We start from the raw sequence: 8,547 nt of genomic DNA on the forward strand, positions 1-8,547 counted from the left end.
CAGTCTGGGCAACAGAGCGAAAATCTGTCTCAATTAAAAAGTAAAATAAAATAAATTAAAAAAAAAAAAAAACCTCTGGAAGATAACATAGGAGAAAATCTCTGAGACCTAGAGCTTGATGAAGCATTCCTAGACATGACACCAAAGGTATGATCCCTAAAAAAATCAATCCAACTTCATCAAAATTATTATTATTATTTTTTTCTTTGTAAAAGACCTAGTTAAGAGAATGAAAAGACAAATTACAGACTAAGAGAAAATATTTGCAAACCACATATCTGACAAAGGACTCATATCTAGAACACATATATAAAGAACTCTCAATTCAACATAGAAACGCCACATAAAAAATTCAGATAATCAATTAGAAGACTGGCAAAAGACATAAAGAGAAATTTCAGCCAAGGGGATATATGGATAGAAACTAATTATCTAAAAAGATATTCAACATCACTAGCCTTTAGACAGGTTAAGACCACAATGAGATATCACTACTACACATCTATAAGAACAGCTAAAATAAAAGATATTATCAAATACTGGAGAGGATGTACAGAAACAAAATCATTTATATATTGCTAGTGTGAATATAAAATTGTCCAGCCACTCCGGGAAAAAGTCTCAAAACAGTTCCTCCAAAGATTAAGCATAGAATAACCATACACTCCTGCATCTCCACTCCTACGTATATAACCAAGAGAAATAAGAACATGTTCACCCAGAAACTTGAACACAAATGTTTACAGCAGCATTACTCATGAGAGCCAAAAAGTAGAAGAAACCCACGTGTCCATGAAGAGATGAATGAATAAAGAAACTGTGGGAGGCCTACACAATAAAATATTATTTGATAATAAAAAGGAATGAAGTACTGATAGATCCTACAACATGGATGAACTTTTTTTTTTCCCCGAGACCGAGTTTCACTCTTGTTGCCCAGGCTGGAGTGCAGTGGCGTCATCTCGGCTCACTGCAACCTCTGCCTCCCGGGTTCAAGCGATTCTCCTGCCTCACCCTTCTGAGTAACTGGGATTACAGGCATCCGCCACCACGAACAGCTAATTTTTCGTATTATTAGTAGAGACGGGGTTTTACCATGTTGGCCAGGCTGGTCCTGAACTCCTGACCTCAGGCGATCCACGTGCCTTGGCCTCCCAAAGTGCTGGGATTACAGGCATGAGCCACGGCACCTGGCCATGGATGAACTTTGAAAACATTAAGTGAAAGAAGCCAATCACAAAATGTCACATATTGTATGATTCCATTCATGTGAAATATTCAGAAAAGGCAAATCTATAGAGACAGAAATAGATACAGTGGTTGCGTAGGGCTGGGGTGGGGTGGGGAATGTGAGAGGAAATGAAGAGTGACTGCTAATGGATGTGAGATTATTTTGGGGGTGATGAAATGTTCTAAAACTGGTTGTGGTGAAGGTTGCATAACTCAGTGAATAGACTCAAAACCATTCAATTGGACATTTTATATGGGTATGTTTTATGGTATGTGAATTGTATCTCAGCAAATCTATTATGTATGTAGAATATGTGTAATACATAACAGCTTTATATACAGTGTGTGCATATATGTGTGTGTATGTATATTGTGTATACATATATAATAAAAATCAGGCTGGGCGCGATGGCTCACACCTGTAATCCCAGCACTTTGGGAGGCTGAGGCAGGTGGATCACCTGAGGTCAGGAGTTCGAGACCAGCCTGGCCAACATGGCAAAACCCCATCTCTACTAAAAATACAAAAATTAGCAGGGCATGGTGGTGTGCACCTGTAATCCCAGCTACTCAGGAAGCTGAGGCAGGAGAGTCACCTGAGCCTGGGAGGCGGAGGTTGCAGTGAGCCGAGATCCCGCCACTGCACTCCAGCCTGGGCGACAGAGGGAGACTCTGTCTCTAAATAGATAAATAAATAAAAACCAGTCCAATTAGAAAATAGGCAAAAGACATGATAACACATGTCCCTGAAGAAGGTATATAGAAGGCAAATAAGTACATGAAAAGATGTCCCACATCACCAGCCATTAGTGAAATGCAAATTGAAACCCATGACAAGATACCGCTTTAGAACAGCTAAAATTAAAAAACCAATAATGACAACACCAAACACTGGTGAGGATGCCGTGAACTTGAATCATTCACACATGACCGGTGGGAATGCAAAATGGTCCAGCTACTCTGGAAAACAGTGTGTCAGTTTCCTGAAAAACTAAACAAAATATATCTACCAGATGACCCAGCAATTGAATTGCACTCCTGAGCATTTTATCCCCAAGAAACGAAAACGTATGTCCACACAAAAACCTGCACACAATTAATTATTCACAGCAGCTTTATTTGTAATAGCCAAAAACTGGAAGCAGGCCGGGCGCGGTGGCTCACACCTGTAATCCCAGCACTTTGGGAGGCCGAGGTGGGCGATCACCTGAGGTCAGGAGTAATCCCAGCATTTTGCGAGGCCAAGGAGGGCGATCCCCTGAGGTCAGGAGTTCGAGACCAGCCTGGCCAACATGGTGAAATCCTGTCTGTGCTAAAAATACAAAATCAGCTGGGTGTGGTGGTACATGCCGGTAATCCCAGTGTAAAAAGTAAAGTAGAAGTTCCTCTTCAGAGACTCTCCTCCCCATCTAATTAAGAATAAATAGCCGGGCGCGGTGGCTCAAGCCTGTAATCCCAGCACTTTGGGAGGCCGAGACGGGCGGATCACGAGGTCAGGAGATCGAGACCATCCTGGCTAATACGGTGAAACCCCGTCTCTACTAAAAAATACAAAAAACTAGCCGGGCGAGGTGGCGGGCGCCTGTAGTCCCAGCTACTTGGGAGGCTGAGGCAGGAGAATGGCGTAAAAACCCGGGGGGGCAGAGCTTGCAGTGAGCTGAGATCCGGCCACTGCACTCCAGCCTGGGCAACAGAGCAAGACTCCGTCTCAAAAAATAAAATAAAATAAAATAAAAAAGTAAAAATAAAAATAAAAAAATCAATGTACTTTATGTTCTTAACTCCCACAATTTAGCCTAAATATTTGCCCTAGCATGCTTATACTAGTTCAAGAAAGCATTAAGTCATAGCCTGTTCCTCTTCCTTATGTAGAAATGTTTTTACCTTTCTCAGCATTCCACAAGTTACTTCCTCCTTCTTTTTGCTCTTCTCTGCCTTTGCCTCTTTTAAAAAGTTTTAAGTTGCTAGCCAATCAGGACAAATACAGAATGTGAGGTCCCGTTCCAGCCAATAGAAACCAGACACAGCAATAAAACAGATGTGTCAAATTATAAATGACCCTGTCTCCTTTGTTCGGTGTACTTTTGGAGCAAAACCGCCAGCGAGTATACCCTTTCTGCAGAAAGTAAAAATAGCCTTGCTAAAGAAATGAAATTTATATTCAAGTGCTATTTCTTTACAGGACCAAAAAACAAGCATTTCTAACACAAGCTACTCAGGAGGTTGAGGCAGGAGAATTGCTTGAACCTGGGAGGCGGAGGTTGCAGTAAGCAGAGATAGCGCCTGGGCAACAAGTGCGAGACTCCATCTCAAGAAAAAAAACAAAACCAAACCAAAAACTGGAAACAACCAATGCGTCCTTCACTAGGTGAGTGGCTTAACAGATTATGCTACATCCATGCCATGGAGTACTACACAGCAATAAAAATGAGTGAGATATGAAGAGGATACAGGCAACAACTTGGACGATTCTGAAGAGCGGTACAGAGAGTGAAAAAAGCGTCTCCAAGGTTCACATGTGTTATAACATTCTTTTTGTTTTTTGTTTTTTGAGATGGAGTTTCGCCCTTGTCCCCCAGGTTGGAGTGCAGTGGCTCGATCTCAGCTCACCGCAACCTCTGCCTCTCGGGTTTAAGTGATTCTTCTGCCTCAACCTCCTGAGTAGCTGCCTGACACCATGCCTGGCTAATTTTTGTATTTTAGTAGAGATGGGGTTTCACCATGTTGGCCAGGCTGGTCTCAAATTCCTGACCTGAAGTGATCCACCTGCCTTAGCCTCCCAAAGTGCTGGGATTACAGATGTGAGCCACCACGCCCAAGCGTAACATTCTCGAAATGACAGAATGATAGAGGTGGAGAAGATGAAAAGTTGCCAGGAGTTAGAGATGGTGGGGGAAAGTGTTTGACTATAAAGGGCGTAACACAAGAGAGGTCTTTGTAGTAACAGAATAATTCTGTATCTGGACTGCAGTTGTCGTTATATACATCCAGATGTGATAAAATGACAGAACTGTACACACACATTATACCAATGTCAAATTCCTGGTTTTGATACTGTCCTGAATGATTTAGTCGAAGTAACCATCAGGGGATGCTGGGTGAAGCACACACCAGACTTCTCTGTTCTATCTTTGCAACTTCTGTGAATCTATACTTATTTTTTTTAAATAAGAAATTTAAGACAGAGTCTCCCTCTGTCACCCAGGAAGGAGTGCAGTGGTGCAATCATAGCTCATTGCAGCCTTGAACTTGAGGTGGGCTTAAGCAATCCTCAGCCACCTGAGTAACTAGAACTACAGGCATTAGCCACCATACCCCGTTAATTTATTTTTTATTTTTTGTTGAGTCGGGGTCTCTCTACATTGCCCATTCTGGTCTCCATCTCTTGGCCTCAAGCAATCCACTTCCTCAGCCTTCCAAGATGCTGGGATTACAGGTGCCAGTCACCGCACCTGGCCGTAAATTTTTATTTTTTTAATTCCAGCAATCTCAATGGGGGACTCCAGGCCAGGTGGCCAGGTTGCCAGGTCCCAAAGGTCTCAGGCAGGGGACCCTTTGGGACTTGAATTCCTGCTCCTCACCTAGAAGGAGTAGCTGAGGTTTCTGCTGGCCACGGCGCCAGGTGTGGCTCATAGTCTTGTAACAGGAGGGGACTGGACAATGGGTCTGTGGACGTGTCTTGATTTCTGGAGGCCAAGGGCTGCATGGAGAAGGCAAGGGAGGAGGAGCACGACTCCTGAGAATGCAGCCTCGGCACTTTCACTCTTCCTCCCCATCGTTCCTCCAAACAGGTCGTTGGTCTCCTTTTTTGGTGACTTGACTGTCACCCCCTTACCAGGGAAGCAGTGAAAGCAGGCAACGAACAGAGTCCCTGTGAGCCCTGGGTGGCCACTCCCTGCCTGGCTGTGTCCCCCTCACCCCCCACCTCTGCCCAGGACAGTAAGATGGGAACAATGATAGTGCCTTCCTCACAGGGCTGGCGACAGCACACACAGGACACACTCAGCAACCCGAACATCCCATGACAAGCATGTGGTAAACAGACCTGGGTTCCAGTCCCAGGTCTGCCATGTGTTTGCTGTGACATCCGTCGGTTTCCCCTCCCAGGGTGATAATAAGATTGCCGTTATGACTGCAGGGCTGTGGTGTGACAGGTCCCCAGTCCTTACAGCACTTTGCACGGTGGCTGCTATGGAACGGGCTCTCTGTAAAAGTGAGCTGTCATTATTCCAGACATTGTCACGTACCCTGCTGACCCAGCACTCCCTGCAGACATTAATTCACGCACCTCTGGCTACTCAGCCCCAGCCTGAGCTTCACAGAGAGGCCCTTTGGGACTAAACTGTCATTTCCTTCCCGCTCCCCAGGCAGATCGAGCTCCAGGGTGGGAAGGGGTCTTTGGCTCAGCTGCTACCAGACTTCTCTGTTCTATCTTTGCAACTTCCTCTGATAATTATTTCAAAATTAAAAGAAATTTTTTTTAAATTTGCGAGGTGAGGTTGTCACCTCCTGTTTAAGGAGCAGCCTGGAGTTGAGAGCGAGAAGAGTGGGGAAAGAAAGAGGCTTGGCTACTTCTTTTTTTTTTTTTTTTTTGAGACCAAGACTCGCTCTGTCGCCCAGGCTGCAGTGCAATGGTGCAATCTTGGCTCACTGCAACCTCCGCCTCCCGGGTCCAAGCAATTCTCCTGCCTCAGCTTTCTGAGTAGCTGGGACTATAGGTGCGCACCACCATGCTTGGCTAATTTTTGTATTTTTAGTAGAGATGGGGTTTCACCATGTTGGCCAGGCTGGTCTTGGACTCCTGACCTTAGATGATCTGCCTGCCTCGGCCTCCCAAAGTGGTGGAATTACAGGCATGAGCACCACAGTCGACCTTTTGTTTTCTTTTTTAGTGACCGAGTCTTACTCTGTTGCTCAGGCTGGCGTGCAGTGGTGCAATCACAGCTCACTGCAGACTCAAACTCCTGGGCTCAAATGGTCCTCCTGCTTCAGCCTCCTGAGTAGCTGGGACTACAGGCATGCGCCACTGTGCCCAGCTTATTTTTAAACATTTTTTTCCTACATATAATGTCTGCTGTGTTGCTTAGGCTGGTCTTGAACTCCTAGAAAGCACTTCTCAGCAGTGCAGTGCATCTCCATCCCTGGCTAGTCGCAAGAGCCCAGCCCTGCATGATCACCCACCTGCGGAGGAGGCTCTATAGTGGCCAGTGCCGCTGGGAGCTCTTTCATCAAGGAGGATAATGGAGCTCCCCTGCCCCAGGCACCGTCCCAGGGACAGGGTGGGAGGCGGGCCAGGGATGGATCGGTCATCTCCGTCAGGAGTGACTCAGGAGGTCGGCAGACTGGGAGGGACAAAGAGACCCGTGTCATGACCATGGCCCGGTGCCTGGGTGTCCTCCCTCCCGTACATGGTGGCCCAGCCCTCCTGGCACGTGAGGCCATGAGACCTTCTCACCTCCCCTCCTGCCCGGCCAGCCCTCATCTCAGCATCTGCCCCCATCTCTCTGAGTCACTGTGTCATGTGTTCTGATTCTTCCTCAGCTTGGCATTTCACAGGGAGGGGGTGCCATCTGCCTTCCCTGTCCCGAGGGCCTCCCTGGGCGTGAACTCAGCCGGAGTAGGTCACTCTTGCGTTCACTGAACCTGCCCCTCGCGCTTTCTTCCACCTCTTAAGGAAGCAGCTGGAGTCACCTTTGACTCTTCAAGTGATTCCTGCCACTTCCTCCTCCAAAATGGGTCCTGACCCCACCCCTCTCCCCATCTCCACTTCCTCTCTCTTGGACAATGGCCAGGGCCTCCCAGCCCTGTCCCTGCCTCCACTGGCAGCCTGTGTTCACTATCCACGCAGCTGCCCGTGGGCCTCTGAGGCCTCAAGCCCTCCATCACACCCTCCGAGCTCACTTCTCCAGCGGCTTCTCAACGCGCTCTTTGAAAGCCCAAGTCCCCGGCTGGGCGCGGTGGTTCACACTTGTAATCCCAGCACTTTGGCAGGCGGAGGCAGGCAGATAACTTGAGGTCAGGAGTTCGAGACCAGTCTGGCCAACATGATGAAACCCTGTGTCTATTAAAATACAAAAATTAGCCAGGCGTGGTGGTGCGTGCCTGTAATCCCAGCTACTTGGGAGGCTTAGGCAGGTGAATCACTTGAACCCAGGAGGCAGAAGTTGCAGTGAGCTGAGATCACGCCACTGCACTCTGGCCTCAGAGACAGAGCAAGACTTCATCTCAAAAACAAAACAAAACTAGAATTAAATTCCACTGCTGGGTGGGGTGGCTCATGTCTGTACTTCCAGCACTTTGGAAGGCTGAGGTGGGTGGATCGCCTGAGGTCAGGAGTTCAAGACCAGCCTGGCCAACATGGTGAAACCCGGTCTCTACTAAAAATATAAAAATTAGACTGGCTTGGTGGTACATGCTTGTAATCCCAACTACTCAGGAGGCTGAGGCAGGAGAATCGCTTGAACCCGGGAGGCAGAGGCTGAAGTGAGCTGAGATTGTGCCACTGCACTCCAGCCTGGGCAACAGAGCGAGACTGTCTCAAAACAAACAAACAAACAAGCCCCAGTCCTGCCTGTGGCCTACAAGACCCTGTGTAATCAAGCTTCCTTGGGCAACCACTCCACCTCCATCACTCCACTCAAGCCTGCCTCTTTCCTTCTTGTTCCACGAATGTAACAAGTACATTCTCGCCAGGGGCCTTTGCACTTGATTTTGGCCTTCCCTGGACCCACATTCTCCAGGAACCCACAGATCTCCCTCCCTCACTTCCTTCCGGTCTCAAGTCAAACAACTTCTCTTTCTGAAATGGCAGCCTGACCCAGCACAGTCTGACATTGCATCCCTCTGTGGTTCCTTCACTGTCAGAGGTCATGTGTTTGTTTGTCTTTCTGATCGTTATCTGTCTCTTCTGCAGAATGTCAGCTCTGGGAGGCCAGAGAGTGATTTTTGGGGGGCACTGCTGTGACCCTGGGGCCCAGCATAGGCCTGGCACACAGAGGTGCTCAGTGAGCATGTGTTGAATTCTGGTGTTCTAATGGGGTCCAGGAGCTGGGTGGGGAAGTCTGAGAGAGTGAACTCGAGTTCAGGTCCTACTTGTTTGTTTGTTTGTTTGTTTTTTGAGACTGGGTCTCACTCTGTTGCCCAGGCTGGAGTGCAATGTTTCAGTCTGGGCTCACTGCAAACTCCATCTCCTGGGCTCAAATGATCCTTCCACCTCAGCCTCCCGCGTAGGTGGGACTACAGGCGCATGCCACCGTACCTGCCTAATTTTTGTATTTTTTGTAGAGACAGGGTCTTGATATGTTACTGAGACTGATC

This window comes from Piliocolobus tephrosceles, chromosome 21, assembly GCF_002776525.5.
Source record: "Piliocolobus tephrosceles isolate RC106 chromosome 21, ASM277652v3, whole genome shotgun sequence".
In the NCBI taxonomy this organism is placed as follows: Eukaryota; Metazoa; Chordata; class Mammalia; order Primates; family Cercopithecidae; genus Piliocolobus; species Piliocolobus tephrosceles.